Genomic DNA, 19943 nt, shown 5'->3' on the forward strand with positions numbered 1-19943 from the left:
TGCACATTTGTGCAATGCTACACACGCGAGCAAAACACATGCGTGGAAGGCGCATACACACGCTCACAGTTGCAAAACTGTGGTAAACCTAAGTGAATCCCACCACTGGTTTCATGGACAGAAAATTTTCCCACGGACGGGAAGAGTGGTTTTGTGTGCTGCCTGCATCCCACAAATGGGGCTTCGCTTATTTTTTGTGGCCTGGTTTCCGACTGGTCCTGACACACGGATTGTGGGTTGGGGACTCCTGTTCTACTGCAACCGTCCAGCTCAGGCAAGAAACTACACATTTTCAGACAAATGTTTGCCCAGTCGCTTCTTTAAAACTTCCAGTCTTGGAGGACCCACAACCTCTGGAATTACTGCTGTGACTCAGTTCAATTAGGGCCACTCGGGAGGGGTGGGCTTTGACAGGGCAGGTAAACTGGAACATAGCTGGAAGCTTGCACCTACCTGGGTAAAGTCCTGGCAAATTTCCCAGCAACTTCCTTCAATGCTTTTTTTTTTTATGCAACCAACATGGATTGCATGCATATGTCCAAATGTTAATTTATTTTTTTTATTTTTTTTGCTCCCTACAAACCTGATCCTTTCAGCTATAAGAAAGAACAGGCTTGCTTAAAAAGTGATCTATGTAGTTTGGTTTTCTCTGAGCTTGGTCATTTTCTTGCAGACATTTCACTACCCAGCTTGGTAACATCATCAGCACTAGAAGGTTGGGTTTGCTCTCTTTGTGTGCTACTGATTTGCCTATCGGTGTTGGTGGGAGCGGTGGTGTTTGTAACTTTGAATTTCACTGTTAAAAAGGGCAGGAATCCGGGGGATTTACAGATAAGTCCATCTGGGTCCCCAAGAACGGAATTCAGCCTGAAGTACAGTTTACTTTTTAATAGTTTTTCACAAAAAAATCAGCTGTTGCTTAGGTGACATTTACTTAAGCCGGGTTTTATAGCTTGCTATTCACAGTCCAGGTCACAAGCACAATTGGTACTATACTGTTGGGTAATGGCCAGGCTGAAACATGGAGTGGTTTGTGATTATGTGTGAATTCAACCACTCTCATTTTGTGCAAGTGGGTTATGTAACTCCAAAAAAAACAAAGACGTTTGCAATAGAGCTCTGTTTTTTAGTGCACAAAATTTCTGGACTCGCCTTGGGAACGGGATCAGGAAAGCTGATGTGTGTAAGTATACTAATGTGGTTGCTTCATTTGCAGGGTTTGAGCCCTTTTAAAAGTGCTGTCCACTTCTTGTGTGTGTGTGTGTGTGTGTGTGTTGCATTTTGTGTTAACGATACAGCTTTTTTCCTCTCTTTTTTTTGCAGCTGCTCCAAATTGTATTTTCCAAATGGAAAGCCGCCACTTGTTTTGCCAAATATTCCAAAGCACTCTTACCTTCTTTCTCCCTGTGCTTTTCAACAACCTTAACGGACTCTTCTCAGGGGACACGGTGGCTCAGTGGCTAAAGAGGCTGCGCTTGTCGATCAGAAAGGTCAGCAGTTTCGCAGTTTGAATCCCTAGCGCCGCCTAATGGAGCGAGCTCCTCTTATTTGCCCCAGCTTCTGCCAAGCTAGCAGTTCGAAAGCACGTAAAAAAATGCAGGTAGAAAAAATAAGGACCACCTTTGGTGGGACCGTAACAGCGTTCCGTGCGCCTTTGGTGTTTAGTCATACGGGCTACATGGATCCTTCGCCTTTAACGGACTCTTTCTCCCCCCTTCATACACCGACATTATGATCCATAAGATCTGCGTAAGCCTTGTGTTTTCTTTTTGAAACATCCCCCGTGTCTTTCTCATTAGGTCTGTCCGAAAGGCCAGATTACAGATCGGAGCTGATCACTGCTGGGATTGAATTCCTGTCTGACTCAAATCGCCCGGTGGCTTGACTCATAAATTTAAAGTAAACACATGAGAGTCATTAGCCAAGGTGACTCACGTTTCATCCGGTAAACAATCAGTTTAAAATAATCCAGACGGGCAGATCTCGAGAGACTCCAGATCTCTGAGAAATGGATTCCCTCCCTCCTTGCAGTGAAGCTGCTTGGCAAAGCTTCCATGTTGACAAAGGCTAAAGTAATTCTTAAAACCAGACCGCTGCAGAATGAAAAACAAAGCTACTGCGGTCTCTTTATACAAGCTGTGGTGATGTGCATATGAGATCTGATAAAAAGCTTACCGGTATGCTACAACAGTGGCAGAAGCCGATAAACTGGTTCACCTTTGTGGTGTCACCCAGTTCTCCCCTGTTTGCCACAAACTCGCTCTACCACCTCTGGAAATTGGATTAATGCAGACTAGGGAGATTGCAAAATTTGAATTCGTCATATAGTCTCAAAATTACATGGAGGAGGTGGCGGTAAGGACAGGGTGATTTTTTTTTTTTTTTTTAAATAGAGGAGAACCTGGGCTTTCGCATTCAAAACTTGGTTGCAATTCTCTCCACCACCACCAAGATATTGTTTAGGCAGGCCTTTAACAGATTGAGTTGGAAGGGACCAGGGGTGGGTTCCTGCCAGTTCTAACCTCTAAAAAAAGCCTCTAAACGGAGTGCCCTCTTCAGGAGGAGGCGAGAGAATCACGTGCCTAATTTGCATAAGGAATTTTTCGCTTTTTAACCCTTGCTTAACTCTTAAAAGGCAAGAAATTCCTTATGCAAAGGAGGCCCATAGTTCTCTCTCCTCCCCCTACAGTTAGCACTAAGCAATAGCAGCAATAGCAGTAGACTTATATACCGCTTCATAGGCCTTTCAGGCCTCTCTAAGCGGTTTACAGAGAGTCAGCATATTGCCCCCAACAATCTGGGTCCTCATTTTACCCACCTCGGAAGGATGGAAGGCTGAGTCAACCCTGAGCCGGTGAGATTTGAACCGCTGACCTGCTGATCTAGCAGTAGCCTGCAGTGCTGCATTTAACCACTGCGCCACCTTGGCTCTTAGCAGACTCAGAGTCACTGTGAATTGGAGTCTGGCAGCAACTACCTTGGTCTTTTTAATTATTTTAAGAATTCTTTCCTTTTCCTCATGAGACTGGTGAGGCCCCGCCTCCAGTGACTGCACGTCCCTGCCGTTCCATTTAGAACCGGTTCCAGCTCCCTCCCCCCGCACGTCCGCACCACGCTTGCCTGCCCGCCACTCACTGATTGGCTGGCTCACCAATCGCCCCACCCACCTCTAAGAGTCCTACCTAAACCTTAAAGTCTTAAAGCTGTCAAGTTTGAACACCCCTGGGGCTTTTTTTCTAAAGGGTTAGGGGTGCAAGGGTCTTCTAACTTGACAGCTTTAAGACTTGCGTGCTTCAAGTGTCAGAGTTTCTGAGCCAACATTTTGGTTGCTAAGAAAGAGCGTTGTTAAGCGAGTTTCACCACATTTTACAAGTTGGCCACGCCCACCCACTCACATGACTGATGAGCCACTCCCACTTGGTCACATGGCTGGCAAGCCACTCCCACAAAGCAGGGCATACCTACAGAAGAGGTTCTAAAAAATTTTGAAACCCACCACTAGAAGGGACCTTGTAGGTCATCTAGTCCAACCCCCGGCCCAAGGAGGAGACCCTACATCATTTCAGACAAATGGCTGTCCACTCTTCTTAAAAGCCTCCAGTGATGAAGCACCCACGAATTCTGAAGTTAATTGTTCTCACTGTTAGGAAGTTTCTCCTTAATTCCTGGCTATTTCTCTCCTTGATGGATTTCCATCCATTGTTTCTCGTCCTGCCTTCTGGTGCTTTGGAAAATAACTTGACCCCCTCTATTTTGTGGCAGCCCCTCAAATACTAGAATTCTGCTATCATCTCCCCCGCTAGTCCTTTTCTCTAGACAAGCCATACCCAAATCCTCCAAGCGTTCTTCATATGTTTTAGTCTTTAGGCCTTTAATCATCTTCGTTGCTCTTCTTTGCACTTTTTCCAAAGTCTCAACCTTTTCTTGGAATGCGGTGACCAAAACTGGATGCGGTATTCCAGGTGTGGCCTCACTAAGGCTTTATAAAGCGGGTACTGAGACTTCACGTGATTTTGATTCTATGCCACCACACGGGTTTTGTTTCTCGAAACGGGTCCTCGCCCACTGTAAATTGTTGGGTTTTAGCATAGGAGCAGAAGGCCATGAAATGTAAGGAATTGATCAGCCACGACGCGCCCCCCCCCCATCTTTTTTGGATCAGAAGGACCAAAATCTCTTGTGAGCTTTTGTGATGCAAAGATAGATAGATAGATAGATAGATAGATAGATAGATAGATAGATAGATAGATAGATAGATAGATAGATAGATAGATAGATATTTGCTAAAACATTTTCATCGTATTTTAATAACTGCCGCCTGCACTGTCGTGCCTGCACAGAAGGAACACTGATTACTGGAAAAACCTGTTGTGCCATCTTATTTTAGAAGATGCTTTTTTTCGGACTGTGAGCTGGAAACGACCTCAATTTTCATTGGGGTTGCATTTTCATACCTCCAAAGCATGCAGCCCCGAGGGGAGATGCTGTAAGTACTGGCTGTCTCACGAAGTTTTTTATTTGTTCGTCGGAAGATGACTGCAAGCACTTCCAACCTCGCAGGGTCGTGGCTGGCTTGGCTATTTAGGATCAATTCAGAACCATGCAGCTTTCCTTCCCTTGTGAATCACACTGACTATCTATGGCCGTGATGGTGAACCTATGGCACGCGTGCCACAGATGGCATGCTGAGCCATATTTGCTGGCATGTGAGCTTTCAGCTCCAGCACACATGTGCGTACCAGCCAGCTGGTTTTCGGCCTTCCAGAGAGCCGGGGTAGGACGTTTTCACCCTCCCCAGGCTTCAAGCAAACCTTCTAAAAAAGGTTTGCCATCACTGGCATAGTTTGTGGATTTCAATTTCTGGATTTTTTGTGACCCAATGAAGGAGGTAACTCGAAGTTGTCCTCATCTTACAACAGTGACCATTTAGTGACCATTTGATGTGATGAGGCTCTGGGGAAAAAAGTGGCTCAGGATTGCTTTTCACACGAACGTTGCAGCATTCTCTAGGGTCACGTGATGAAAATTAACCCCCTCCGCAAGTAACTCATATTTATGATGGTTGCAATGTCATGTCATCATCTCCTTTTGTGACCTACTAAACAACCGAAGTCAACATGGAGGCCAGGTTCAACTTAACAATCATGGGACTAACTTACCTGCAGTGGTTCATGTAACAACAGAGGCAGGGAAGATTGTAAAATGGGACAAAATCCACTTAACTGTCTCGCTTAGCAACAAAAATGTTGGGCTCAATTGTCATAACCGAAGACTGCCTGAGCTGAAATGTGAGTGGCTAGTTCGTGGCTTAAAATCCATCCACATCTTGGCTGCATCTATCTGGGGTTGCAACAGTATTGTTGGGTAAGCTCCCCGTTGGGAGAGCAAGTACGTTCAGAGAAGCCTTGTGAGAGTTGGAGAACACACAAACCAGCATACAGAGACCCTGCAGTTTAAATAGGCTTTTACTTTTGTGGAAATAGAGGTTTAGCAATAGCAATAGCAGTTAGACTTATATACCGCTTCATAGGGCTTTCAGCCCTCTCTAAGCGGTTTACAGAGTCAGCATATCGCCCCCACAGTCTGGGTCCTCATTTTACCCACCTCGGAAGGATGGAAGGCTGAGTCAACCCTGAGCCGGTGAGATTTGAACCGCTGAACTGCTGAACTAGCAGTCAGCTGAAGTGGCCTGCAGTACTGCACTCTACCCACTGCGCCACCTCGGCTCTTTTCAGAGTCCATCAAACAGTCCAAGTCATACACAGATAATTCAGTCAGTCATCAATGTCTTTCAGTTAAGAGATAATCCAAATAACATAGTCCAGTATCATATAATCAGTTCAGAACTCAAAGTTTGCTAGCAGTTGCAAAACTTACAATAGCTCACGGCACTCAGATCAGCCCAGCATCTAATGAACAGAGAACTAACAGTCATTCTGGCTCCTTCTTATGGCCGATTGAGGAAAAACAGCAATCAATCACATGTTACAGCATGATTTAAAGAAACAGGTATAGCATTGTTACATGATTTATATATTGCCAACTCAACTGTTAGAATTATATTCCTAACAAGTATATTAGCTAGTCCTCAATTTACAATCTGAATGGAGCCTCACACGTAACAACCCTCGCAGCATTCCTGCAATCGCCTGATCAAAATTTGGGCACTTGAAAACTGGCATTAATTTAAGAGGGTTGCAATGCCACCTCCTCCCCAAGGATCATGTGATCACCCTTCGCAACCTCCTAGCCAGCTTCTGGCAAAGCTTTGTCTTCAGGAGCACTTGATTCACTTAAGAGCTGCAGTAATTCACTTAACAACGGTTGCAAAAAGATTGGCAAAATGACACGCAACTCTCTTAACAACTGTCTTCCAAGAGCTTATGGTGGCATGCAAGGTTCTCCCACGTCCTGCACATATCTTCACCACACCCTTGTGGAGTAGGCTGTGGTATTTTATATCATTAAACGGTACAGGTAAGTACCACCTCCCATTCCTAGCTCAATCCATGGTACAGATAGGATTGTGTGCAAGCTGCAATGTTACATCTACTAATGTTGGTCTATGTCGTGCGTTGCACAGAGAGTAATCCCAAATCTGTCAGTGGTGGTTTTCCAGTACTGGGTTAATCCATAACCAGACTTGGTTAGTTGTAGTAAACTAAGCCAAGCCCACCTGCTCTGATTTGTAGGTCATAGTTTATGGCTTAATGGCAAACAGCCAGCCGTGGTTAATTCAACAACATGCTTAAGTAAATTATGTCAGAGTTTGTTGCACAAATTCAAATCCAGAAAGCACACGCAAGTAACTGGTTCAGCTGGATTCATTAACTTTTTTATATACATAAGAATAGATGAATAAATGTACAATACAAACAGGTGGTTCTTCCAAGTGAACACAAGGCAGGAGAGTTACAGGCAAGCAAGCAACTAGCTTCATTTCAGCAGACAAGCCCAGACAGACTGCTGAGTTACTTCTCAGAGCAGCAGATTGCTTAATATAGCTAAGCGACACCCAGACTTCTTACTTAAGTTTCTATTTCCATTCTCTGCACAGACTCAGATCTGCTTAAGCTGCTATTGGCTGACTTGGTTGCTATGCCTATTCATTGGCTGACCTTGTTCCCAGGTCTCTCCCAGCCATGAATATTTTAACAAATTATAAGATATGAAGCATGCCTGGTTGGTTGGCTTTTCACACGTTGCCCTAAAACCATAAATAATTCATTTTATTTTGGCTCGATATATGGCCACTAATTTGCAGATGTGTTTGATGCATGTTTGAAACCTGCATCTGTGTCTAGGATAGGAATGATGCTGTTATTGTTATATGCAAAAGAAAAAATGGTAAACGTGAATGCAGACGACTAGTTTGTTTGTTTTGAGGAACGTATTCATTTTATTCCTCCGCAGGTCACTGAAAAATGCATGACTATGAGAAGCAAACTTTTATTAGATGCTTCTTGACTTAAAGAAAGCATCAAACTAAAGGGAAGAGGCTTAAATTATGGGGCATTTTGCATGGATATATATAGGGTTGAAGGTAAGTTATTTAGCGTGATTTCAAGTCAAACATTTGAAAGAATAAATTGAATGTTTAATAGATGGTTTAATATTAAGCCCGTGGTAAGATGAGATGGGGTGCTGTTCCCTTGGTGGTTGAATATATTTAAAGATAAATGCGTAAAGAATACTTATGGTAATAGTAGAGATGTGCTAATAGTACAGATGTGCTTGCTGCAAACAAGAATGTGTACTTTTAAGTTTCTGGAGGGTGTTATGCTGAAAAGCTGGACAATTTCCCACAAAAGGTAGATTCTATGGCATCGTGAGAAGGACAAGACTAACAATTTTATTTTTATTTTTTAAATACTTACAGGTTTATTACTCTACTATTACCATTTTATTTTATAAAATTTTGCCCCCCGTTTGACACAGAATGCATAATTGCAAGTGTGAGTAAATGTTGACACACTACAGCACATACAGGCCTGCTCCAAAAACTACTCCAAAAAAAGTGGTGTTATTAGCCATCGAACCTCAAAAGTACACTTTTCCCAAAAGGTTTCCACAATTTTGGCCATTACTGTAGGTGAATTTTTGTGGCAAGAAAGGTGGTAAAATGGGGCAAAACTCACTTAACACCTGTCTCGCTTAGTGGCCATCATTTTGAGCTTCATTGTGGTCATAAGTCAAGTATTACGTATAACTAATAGCATTATTTTTTCCAGGGTTTCTCCAAGTCTTTCTGAACGAAAATAATCCTAAAGTTTGAGGTGAGAGCACTCGCGTCCCCCTGTGGATGATTTAATGAGATCACCAGGGAATTGGAAAAAAAAAACAGGATTCCCAACGGTTGATGGTGGCATAGAAATAAAGCACAAATATTAATATTTAGCTGGTGTCTTCGGTTAGAGAATATTGGAGATGTGAAACAAACGGCTTTGCGGTGTTTCTAAATGCAAGATTATATCGAGGCAGCTGGCTAACCTGCTCTTCTCATCCTTGAGCATCCTGAGAAATGAGTGGCTGGTTGAGGCATTCTGGGAGTTGAAGTCCACTAGTCTTAAAGTTGCCAGGTTTGGAGGCCTTCTAATATAAACAATTGTAATTGGCTGGGTGTTCTTTTATTAACAGATTTCCCATTAGCAACAAGGACAGTGGGACTCCCGAAAATCCAACAGGGAGATGGGAAAAGATCGTGGAGGCAGGATTAAACAGATGTGGAGTGCTTAGATTTTCTCATGCCATTCTGTTTTTTTTTTCTCCTGCAAATATTGCCTTTGGTACTGTTGGAAGGAATTTTCCTGGTTCGTTCCCAGTTGGGACACACGACAGACGATGCTGAGAAGAAATGGATGCAGAAGCCAGCTGCCAGAAAGTGGAATTCTTTTAATGTAGGGAGGCAAGAAGCAAAAAGTGACACACTCTAGAATTCCTGGCTTGCAAGCACCTTGGGAATCTGAGCCTTTTATGCTTAATTCCCCTTTGAAGCTTCTGCAGGTTTGGTGGGTTTTAATGTGTTTCTGATTGCCCTGGGTTCCCCCCCCCCACTGTTTTATTGGGTTAATTTTGGTCCCAGGTCTTTTGTTTTTCCTGTCCTTGGGGTTTAATCCTGTCAGGCACAGGAAAAAAAGGAGTTTCGGTTTACCTTGGAAAGTTTATTTTTAGCCTGATTCCCCTTATCTTAATGGCTCTACTTAAGTGTTTCTGTGTTCAGCTTTGTTACTTTTTTAACAGCCTAAGCTTAGCACTGCTTCTCTGAGTTTTCCTTTCAGCTGATGCTTCTTGGTTTTCTTAAAGGGGAAGGGCTGGCTTAAATCTTTTGGCACTGCTTTGGTGGTTCCTGGCACTGTCCTTTTGGGGTGTACTTCCCACAGTACTTTTATTAAAAGTTTGTTTTTTCTTCCAGGTACTAGAAGTAGCAGAGCAGCTTACTTTCCCAAAGCCCCCCACCACTACCAATTCAGGAGCATTTGGAAAAGAGGCATTAGGAGAGCATCCACCACACAGACCCACAGTCACTCTTAAATTTTATTTATTTACAGTATAAAATTTATATACCATTTATTTTGCTTTCAAACAACTTTTGGGCAGCATTACAACAGAACAAAAAAAAACCCAAAATACAATGATAAGAACACTTCCTGACAGAACAGTTAATCAGTGGAACAACTTGCCTCCAGAAGTTGTGAATGCTCCACCACTGGAAGTTTTTAAGAAGATGTTGGATAACCATTTGTCTGAAATGCTATAGGGTTTCCTGCTTAAGCAGGGGGTTGGACTAGAAGACCTCCAAAGTCCCTTCCAACTTCTATTCAGGGGTAGGTTGCTGTCAGCATTACTGCCAGTTCAGTGCGCAAGGTCAATTGGGGGGTGGGGGGAGGCAGATTTGTTCAATGACCAAAAGGTAAAGGTTCCCCTCACCTGGTTCCTATTTTTCTACTTGCATTTTCTACATGCTTTTGAACTGCTAGACAGAGGAACTCCTAAAATCACTTCCGAGCAATTTAAAGAAATAAAAGCATTCTTTAAAAAAATCAACTTTTCCTCTCCTCCCCCCCACTTCCTCTCCCCTTCCTGATAACACAATAGAAAATGGGTATTAATACGGGTAGTCCTCAACTTGCGACCTCAATTGAGCCCAACATTTTTGATGCTAAGCGAGACAGCTGCGAAGTGACTTGCCCCACGTTAACAACCTTTCTTGCCACAGCTGTTAAGTGAATCCCTGCAGTTGTTAAACTGGTAACGCAGTTGTTAAGTGAATCTGACTTCCCCATTGACTTTGCTGGTCAGAAGGTCGTAAAAGGGGATCGTGTGATCCGTTATAAATAGGAATCAGTTGCCAAGTGTCTGAATTTTGATCACGTGATCCTGGGGGATGCTGCAACAGTCGTAAGTGTGGAAAAAAGGTCGTAAGTCCTCCCCCCCCCCATTTAGTGAATGGTCACTAAATTAACTGTTCTAAGTCGAGGACCACCTGTACCCTATCATAGCTTCCGTATTTAGCTTGGCCCCAAGTCAACAGAGCCTCCAACTCTCTAAAGATTTGATGGAAATGAATATTTGTAACTCGAGGTTGAAAAGAGGGGACTTTGGTGCTCTCTGAGCTTGGTGAAGTTTTTGCAGACTTTTCATTACCCAACTAGGTGACATCATCGGTGCAGGGTAGAAAAAAGGCAAGAATTTTGGCTAAAAGATCCCTAAGGTAGTTAAGAAGGAACTAGGTGTACTGATGATGTTATCTAGTTGGGTTATGAAATGTCTGCAAGGAAACAACCAGCCTCAGGGGCCTCAGAAGGTTACCCATCCTCAATTATCTATCTATCTATCTATCATCTATCTATCTATCTATCTATCTATCTATCTATCTATCTATCTATCTATCTTATTTATCATATCTATCTATCTAACTTATTTATCATATCTATCTATCATCTATCTATCTATCTTATTTATCATATCTATCTATCTAACTTATTTATCATATCTATCTATCATCTATCTATCTATCTATCTATCTATCTATCTATCTATCTATCTATCTATCTATCTATCTATCTATCTATCCACCCACCCACCCACCCACCTACCTATCTATCATCTATCTATCTTCTTTTTAAAAAGGCTGTATGTATGTATATATGTTCCGGCATAACTCTGGAGCACCTCAAGCAATTTCAACCAAACTTGGTACACAGGTAACTTACCCCTGGAAACAAATACTGTGGGGGTAAGACACCCTTAACACCCCTTGGGGTGTGTACTCTGTTAACAGCCTTTTGTGCCTTAAAAGGACTTCTACCATACTGTCTTAAAATGGCTTCTACTGTACAGTGCTGTGGAGTTGCCATGGTAATGGCTTCACAGTACACAAAGGGCCTCCCTCTGGTAAGGGGGAAAACCCAACATTAGAAATTGCGGCGACGTTCATGGAAGGAGGGTTGGGATAAATAATATCTGGGCAGCACCAGGTTATCAGCTAGTTATATATATATTTATATTTATAGCATCAAATGAGAGAGGAAGGAAGTTTAAAACAGGAAACCACCGCTGGGCTTTATTCTGCCCTGAAGATCGGAGGCTGTTAATGACAAAAACAGAAATGTGAACCATTTTAAAGGGAAAGGTTCTTACTTCTGCCTTCTTGCTGTGGTGATGCCCTCGATTTCACATCGGAACAGCTGGGCAGGGGAGGGGGGCTGTAGGGGAAAAACAGTCTCCAGAAGCTCGGAAACTTCAGCTCTTTTGACCAGGCGTTAAATGAAAAGCGAGGAAGTATGTCAGCAGAAGAGATGACTTCTCAGCCATGAGTCAAGTGCAAGAGAGGTTTTGCAAAGAGTCTCTGAATGCTGGCTGACAGGCAAAACCTGTTGAGAAAAATTACAGGGTGAGACAAGGGAGACGATCTGCTTGCTCAGTCAGCAGGAAGATACGAGCCATTAGAAGGCAGGTGGTTGGAGGGATGGGTCATATATAGATCCAGGTTTTCACCTTGGAGAAGAATAGTAATGGAATGGAATAGCATAGCATAGCATATAGACTAGAATAGCATGTAGAATAGAATAAAATAGGAAAGAATAGAATAGAATAAGAAATCAGAATGAGGTGGGATGGAATAGAATAGCATGTAGAATAGAATAGAATAGAATAGGAAAGAATTGAATAGAATAAGAAATCAGAATGATTTTTTTTTCCTTAATATATTACTTTTATTTTTAATCCGTATGAACATAAGATACTTTAGATAGAAGTCAGTGCCAGGTGTGGGCCCTGGGAAGTCGGGAGGAGTAGGGATGGGGATTTATGGGGGGTGGGTGGGTGGGTGTTAACATAGTCTCAATAAGAACAAGAATGCACTTATATACGGTTGTTCTTGTTTTTTTTTTTCCTTTTTTTTCTCTTTTCTTTCTTTATATTTTTTTTTCCCTTGGTTTATTTTACTTTTTATCAGATTATAATAAACAACACTTGAATAAAGGAATACACCAAGGAGGGAGGTAGAGGGAAAGAGGAGGGAGGAGTAAGGAAGGAGTAAGGGGAATGTAAGGAGGGCGTGTTGGGAGTAAGGGGAGAAGGAAGGTTTGAGGGGAAAGGGAAGTAGGAGGGGAGCGTTAGAGGGTGGAAAGGAAAGTTGGAGGGGGTAGATGGGGTGTATGGAGGATGGAAGTGTCAGGTGGGGTTGTGAATGATGAGTTGTGTTTTCTTTTTTTATTTTTTTTAATTTTTTTATTTTTTTATTTTTTTTTCTTATAGCAAATACCCTGTATATAAGTGATTGTAAAATGGAATGTGAAAATGAATAAAATATATTTTAAAAAAAGAAAAAGAAAAAAAAAGAAATCAGAATGAGGTGGGATGGAATAGAATAGCATGTAGAATAGAATAGCATGTAAAATAGAATAGGAAAGGATAGACTAGAATAGCATATAGAATAGTATAGCATGTAGAATAACATGTAGAACAGAATAAGAAAGAATAGAATAGAATAGCATATAGAATAGAATAGCATATAGAATAGAATAGAATAGGAAAGAATTGAATAGAATAAGAAATCAGAATGAGGTGGAAGAATAGCATATAGAATAGAATAGCATGTAAAATAGAATAGGAAAGAATAGACTAGAATAGCATATAGAATAGTATAGCATGTAGAATAACATGTAGAACAGAATAAGAAAGAATAGAATAGAATAGCATATAGAATAGAATAGGAAAGAATAGAATAAGAAATCAATAGATTAGGATGGGATGGAATAGAATAGAGTAGCATGTATAATAGAATAGCATGCAGAATCAAGTCGAATAGAATCGAGTAGAATCTGGAAGGGATCTTGGAGGTCTTCTAGTCCAGCCCCTTGCTCAAACAGGAGAACCTATCTATACCATCTCAGATGCTTTCAGTTTCTTAGCCCGGTTTCCCTATTTGCTTATTTTTGTTCACAAGGCTCAATCGACAGTATTCTCAGAATGAGCCATCTATAGATTTTGCAAAGCAGAACCAGAATCCATTTTTGTTTATTTATATTCCACTTTTATTATCTTTATACTAATTCAAGCGGGCAAACGTAGCTAATATTCCTTCCTCCTCGTTTTCCCGACAAGAAGAACCCTGTGAGATAGGTTGAACTGAGAGCGAGGGATTGGCCCAAAGTCACCAACCAGTTTTCATGGCTAAGACGGGACTAAAACTCACTAATTGGTCCAAAGTCACCCACCCAGCTTTCCTGCCTAAAGTGGAACTAGAATTCACAGACTCCTAATTACCCAGCCGGTTATAATAAAGGCAGGATGCAAATTTAAAAAGCCATTTTTCCCAAAGGTGCTTTTTTCAAGAGGCAACTGGACTTTCTGTTTTTTTCTTTGAAGATGTTTTGCTTCTCATCCAAGAAGCTTCTTCAGCTCTGATGAGATGGTGGGGAATGGAAATCAGAGTTGAGGAAGCTTATTGGGTGAGAATCAAAATGTCTTCAAATAAAAAAAACAAAGTCCATTTGCGTCTTGAAAAAGCACCTTTGGGACAACCATGACCTGGATGACAGAAAACCTCCAGAGATAAAAAGCCGTTTGTTTTCCGTCGCATTTCAGCTTCAAATGGTTGAAAGTGAAGGACTACGTGTATTCTTTCAGGGTGTGGTTTTGTTCTGTGTTCCAAAACTGAGGGCCAGAAGGGCTTGGAACTGAGTTGTGGTGTCCGTCTGCCCCAGTTCCTGAAGTAGGAGGAAAGTGGTTGCTTATGGAAGTGTTAGTGATTGACAGATAAGGCAAGAAATACCCGAGTCTTCAATTAGCCATTGATATGTTGACTGCAGCCCTCAAGAGGAAAAGGCTGTTGACTCTTGATTCTGTAGGAATGTCCTAGACAAATGAAATATTTTAGGAAATATTAAAAGAGCAGAATATTTTCCCCCAAAAGGGAGGAGTAAGTCATCTCCCCCACCTTTGTCAATGGGTCATTAAGGCCTGAGCTAGTCTATTCTACATAACAAAGATTTACCTCCTTCAGGCAGAGCCATGGTAGGAATTGTCCAAAGCCCTTTCATTATATCATCACCCAGAAGAGTTAACCAAGCTTGGGGCTCAAAAGACAAACAGCCTACAAAGTTAGCTAAGATCCCTGTCCCCTGCTGCTTTTCGGCTGCCATTGAAACGGGGAGGGGGGGGCATGGTATTTGGGTGGGGAATCATTATGTACTGGAGGATTGTTATTAGGAGTTATTCTGACCGTCTCTCTGCGCATATAGAAGGAGTTTCCCGCCAAGGCCAACTGTCCAGCATTCCAACCTGATGATGATTTTTGAAGACATCTCCTACCTGACAGTTGGGTGAATTATGATTGGACTATAAACGGGTGCCAAGGGGAGGGGATTGAATCATATATGATATCTATTGCTTTCGCGCCTTTTTACTCAGACTCAGCTTTGCTTTCCTTCTCATCGTTTGTAATTAGTAAAAGTACACTTAATTCTGAAACATGGAGTTAGTGGTTTCTTTCTTAATTATTAAACGAAGAGGCCCTTACACTGGCAGTCTGGACCACCAATCAGAAAAAAATTCTTACACAGGAACAGGAAGCTCCAAGGCAGGTCCCAAGAGAGGGGTATAAAGCTCAGGCTCTCTCAGCATCTCTGCCCTTTTTCTTCAAGATCTTCAAAGCATGTGGTCCTGTCCACCATTAAAACCATCTAGGCTTGAACTATGGCTGGATGACTTTGAGCCAATCACCAGAAGACTCAGAGTTCTAGTCCTGCCTTAGGCATGAAACTGTGGGCCAATCGCTCTCACAGTCAAACCCACCTCACTGGTTGTTGTGACAAAATAGGAGCAAAATAGGAACATCTACACTAGTTTGAGTTACTTAAAAAGTAATAAAAAGGATAAACATAATTTATAACATTGTTACTTGCATGGTGTTTGGCATATTCTCATGCTAAAGCATTCTCTACATTTTATAAAGAAAATAAATACATAAAATAAGTTGTCACCGGTTTGAAATGATACTGCAAAATGCAAACATCTCAGAATGCATGACAATTAACGTGTGTGTGTGTGTGTGTGTGTGTGTGTGTGTGTGTGTAGAACTGGACAAACAGCTTATACTGGCATTTAGGTAGAGCTTCAAATGGATCTGCCTCTTGAAAAACAGTCTTTAGTGGAGCATTTAACCGTATATACGGCGCATTGTGCACACACAAACAAACAAAAGCTATCATTATAGCTCTGTGTCTGGAGAGCTGAAAAGCAGCCCTTTCTGAACTCATTTAAGAAAGAACATTGTGACCAAAAAAAAAAAAAAAAAGCAAAACTCAGCAATTTTCTCCACTCTTTTTATTGTTCAAGCAAGAATCGCCACCGAGGGGAAAATCTGAAATTAGGTATACATTTCAATTCCATCTCACCACGCCCACAAATTTCTGCCTTGAGCATCCTTGCCGGTTGTAAAAGCCAATTTTTTATTCTCTGTTTCAACTGATGGGTGAATTGTTTTGAACATACCAGCTGCCTGGAAGATCAGATCAAGACAAAAACAAATAAGTAAACATATAAAAAAGGAAATGTATAATAAGCATATAAACATATAATAAAGACTTATTAAAAACCTATAAGTAAACATCCTAAAAAGCGCTGCAATTTCTCAAAGTATCTGCCAAAAGGAAAAAGAGAAAACTGTCCAGCTGTTAAACCTGGACTGGACAACATGGGGTGTCATGTTTCTGTTCACTGTGTATGTAGAGTGTGAGTTTATCATTAAATTGATAGACAATCTTTTCTGCTTTTATCCTAAAACCCAGAAATGGCTAACTTGAGGAGTTGATGATTTATAGCTGGGACAATTCTGAAATCTGGGTGATGCCAGGAAAACTGGAGTTATTATTAAGGAAGTTTGTAACAGAAGAGATTATATATTGGCCAAGTGACACAAGGAATTTGTCTTCGGTGCATAAACTGTCAGTATGTGTAAAAACAACAAAAATATAAGAAGTGTATGTACAAAAAACAAAGAGATAAAGACATCAACAAGAGACAGTAATAGGAAAGATGAGAAGGATAATAATAACTACATGGGTAAATATCCTTAAGACAATGCTGTGGGAATTAAGTGTTTAGCAGAGAGATGATAGCATGAGGGAAAAAAATTCTCCTTGTGTCTAGTTGTGTTGGCATGCAATGCCATATAGTGGCGATCTTAAGAGGAGGAGTTGAAACAGTTTATGTCCAGGATGTAAGGGGTTCATACATATTTTCTACAGGCTGGTGCAATTGTTTGTTTTTTCCCCCCTGCGGTCCTATCTGTTGAATTTTAGGAAATTTGCTAAGGCATGGACATGAAGTGCTGCATCATCTCAAAGAGAACCAAGTTTACTCACCAGGTTGCAAGTTGTTTGAGTCCAGCTACAGGACAGTCCACAACTTACAATCATTTGTTTAATGACCGTTCTAAGATACTCCAACAAAATGAACCACAAGTACTTCAGACAAAGCGAAGAACATTTTATTAAGGCAAGATGGTATAGGATATAGAAACAAAAGATACATTTGGTAAGGTGTGAGAAAACAACAATCAAACAATAAATGATGTGAGAAAAAAATACCCTCACAAATACCATCTCCACTTTTCTTGTCCAGATTTATTTCTTTTAACACTTGCAACCCACAAAGACTTTAGAATGCAGCCGTTATTTGATTGATGGTCACCAAAAGGGCTAGTTTTTGCATATCAAAGGAAATGGTTTGGGCTCAAAGCAAAAATGTGGTTTCCTAAAGTTCAGGAGGAGGCCTGGGTGTCTTGCTAAAATGCTAATACCATCTTTATTGAAATGCTAATAATGAAGTTTAGAATGCAGCAGCTGAGGTGTTGAAACAGCAAATTTGAAGGAGGCTGTTGCAAATGACTTTCCCAGCAATACCCCAAAAAATAACATGGAACTATCCACAAAGCCACCAGGAGCTTCATTTGAAGGGATCTCATTCTTTTCAAATTCATATAGCATTGTGGCTTAGAAATGAAAATTTTCCTTCCAGGAAAGGGAAGTTTGGGTGCAAAAACAGTTTGCTCTATAGTTTTGAGTGCAATGCAGAGAGGTTCAAGGGAGTTCCCCATCATCAGGAGCCAAATTGAGTCACCCCAAAGGTGCTTTTTCAAAAGGCAGCTGGACTTTGTTTTCACTTGAGAACATTTCCCTTTTTTTCAGTTCTGACTGAAGAACCAAAGAAGCTTCTTGAATGAGAAGCAAAATGCCTTCAAGAAAAAACAAAAATCCAGTTTCCTTTTGAAAAACTTTGCAAGTTAGAAAATCAAAACGATAGCAAAAGAATCATACCATCCACTCCTTTGGTTTGCACTATTTAATTCTTAATTTTAACTTTTGGGGTTTTTGAAACCCAATAGTGAGATGGGTGGCATAGAAATTGAATTTTATTCACATATTGTTTATGTCTCTGTATTGCACCCCCCTTGTCCTATGAATGTAAGCCGCCCTGAGTCCCCTCAGGGAAAAGGGCGGCCTATAAATCCCAAATAAATGAAATGAAATGAATAAATAAATTACTAATTTAAACCCTAGGCTTTAAGAAATTCATCTCCTCTATAGGAGGATAGAAAGCAGAAACAGAAGTTAAAAACTTAGAATAAAAGAGGATATGTAAATAAAGATAAAATAAATGTGTAATTAAATAATGAATATTGAATAACCAGGTTAAGTAAACATTGATTAACAGAATTAGAGGATAATGGTTACAAAGGTGATGTTCATATGTTTATAATGTTTGATATCATTAACCAATTATAGATAAAACTGAACAGAGTGTTTGATTAAATAATGGAAAATGTTTAGTAAGGAGAAGTGAAGATTACGGTGAATAGACTTTAAGAATAATAGTTATAGTTATTATTAAGTATGATGCCTGTTACTTGTACTTAAAATGAGATTGTACCCAGACAGTACACTGCCATTGTAGATATGGAAATTTTATGTATAACAAACAAAATTGAAATAATAATAATAATAATAATAATAATAATAATAATAACTGCACGCATATTACGAACTGCATGCATATTATGAAAATATGTTACGACGTCCTAGGCCCCTGGGTGGGGCCCGACTAGTAACCAATGCCAAATCCGGCGAAACAACTGGCCGCTGTGATACAATTGTATAATAATAATAATAATAATAATAATAATAATAATAATAATAATAATAATAGAAGAAATTCATCTCCTCGTTTAGACCTCATTAAATAATAGTCACATGGATCATTTCCAATATAATTCCTTGTGGACTTCTGGAAGGTTATTAAGAGCTTGTTTTGACTTAATTTTAAATAGGTATCTAGCAGCAGATAATCCTAGAGGTTTTATTACATAGATGGCTCGAAGATAGGGGAGAAAAGCTATCCCTGAGGAAAATGTTTCTTTTCTGAATTTTCAAGGGATTTCTCAGAGTGGTAGTATGAACGCGCTTAGAGCAGAGCATCCATGTAATAAATCAGTGGGATTATTTTTTCCCCCAATTAAACTGCCATCAAGGATCTGAAAGGCTAATCAGGAGTTCTGGAAAACCTATTTTAGGCCTGTTTGCAGTATAAAAATTGAAATCCCTGCAACATAAGGAAGCCACTCCCCGGTTGCTTTCTAGTGGAGAAGAGCCCAAATCTGAGGGATTTCTTTTTTTAAATGTGTGCGTATGTATATATATGTGTTTGTGTATCTATAATCTATCTATAGATAAATTGATTATATATATATATATATATATATATATATATATATATATATATATATATATATATATATATATATATATATATATATATATATAACATATTTTTACAAGCTGCACCAGCAAAGTCTCAACACATGCCAGCCTTTTGCTGTACAGCAGGGCTTGAGGGATTATTAACAATATTTATTGGCAATTTTTACTATCCGGCGGCTATCGAGAGCGTGAAAAAGAATGTAACGCAAGGCCGCCGCCTGACTGGCCGTGTGACTTTTAGGTAGGCCCCAAAAAGACCAGTAAATTCCCATAGCAACAGTTGAGCCCAACGAACGGGGCCAATAGGAAGCGAGGTCTCGCGGACAGTCTTTGAACGCTTTAAAAGACGTTACGAAGGAAGGGGGGGAGGGAGAAGAGAAAGGCAACCGCAACTCCTCCCTTTCCCCCCTCCCCGCCAACGTCACGCGACAAGGAGTCCGGGTTACCTTCGAGAAGAGCCAACCCCAACGGCTGAAGAAATAAAGAAAGGCGGGTTCTACCGAGGCGAGCCGGCCAATCGCCTCGAGGAGCGGCGCCGTTCAATAAAAAGCTCCGAGGAGATCGCGCGCAGGTTGGGGTGGGGGTGGGTGGGAGTAGACGAACGGCGGGGTAGCCCTATCAGAGCGCGGCGGAGGTTGCCCTCACCTCCCGCGCGCAGCCAATGGCTTGGCGGCCAGC

At 40.9% G+C, this 19943-nt stretch overlaps 2 long non-coding RNA genes across 2 annotated transcripts; one reads left to right on the forward strand and one right to left on the reverse strand.

The window, feature by feature from the left end:
* Positions 1 to 786: 786 nt before the first annotated feature.
* Positions 787 to 9715, forward strand: LOC116509960. The gene is made up of 4 exons (XR_004255582.1): positions 787 to 1183; positions 1324 to 1490; positions 7414 to 7543; positions 8232 to 9715. It is a non-coding gene; the product is annotated as an uncharacterized LOC116509960 (long non-coding RNA).
* Positions 9716 to 11469: 1754 nt separating this feature from the next.
* On the reverse strand, positions 11470 to 19890 carry LOC116510335. Its single transcript, XR_004255630.1, has 4 exons — positions 19712 to 19890; positions 15903 to 16006; positions 14279 to 14361; positions 11470 to 11873 (listed from the first exon to the last, which is right to left on the reverse strand). It is a non-coding gene; the product is annotated as an uncharacterized LOC116510335 (long non-coding RNA).
* Between the last annotated feature and the right edge of the window lie 53 nt (positions 19891 to 19943).

The sequence above is a fragment of the Thamnophis elegans genome, chromosome 6 (assembly GCF_009769535.1).
Source record: "Thamnophis elegans isolate rThaEle1 chromosome 6, rThaEle1.pri, whole genome shotgun sequence".
Taxonomy (NCBI): domain Eukaryota; kingdom Metazoa; phylum Chordata; class Lepidosauria; order Squamata; family Colubridae; genus Thamnophis; species Thamnophis elegans.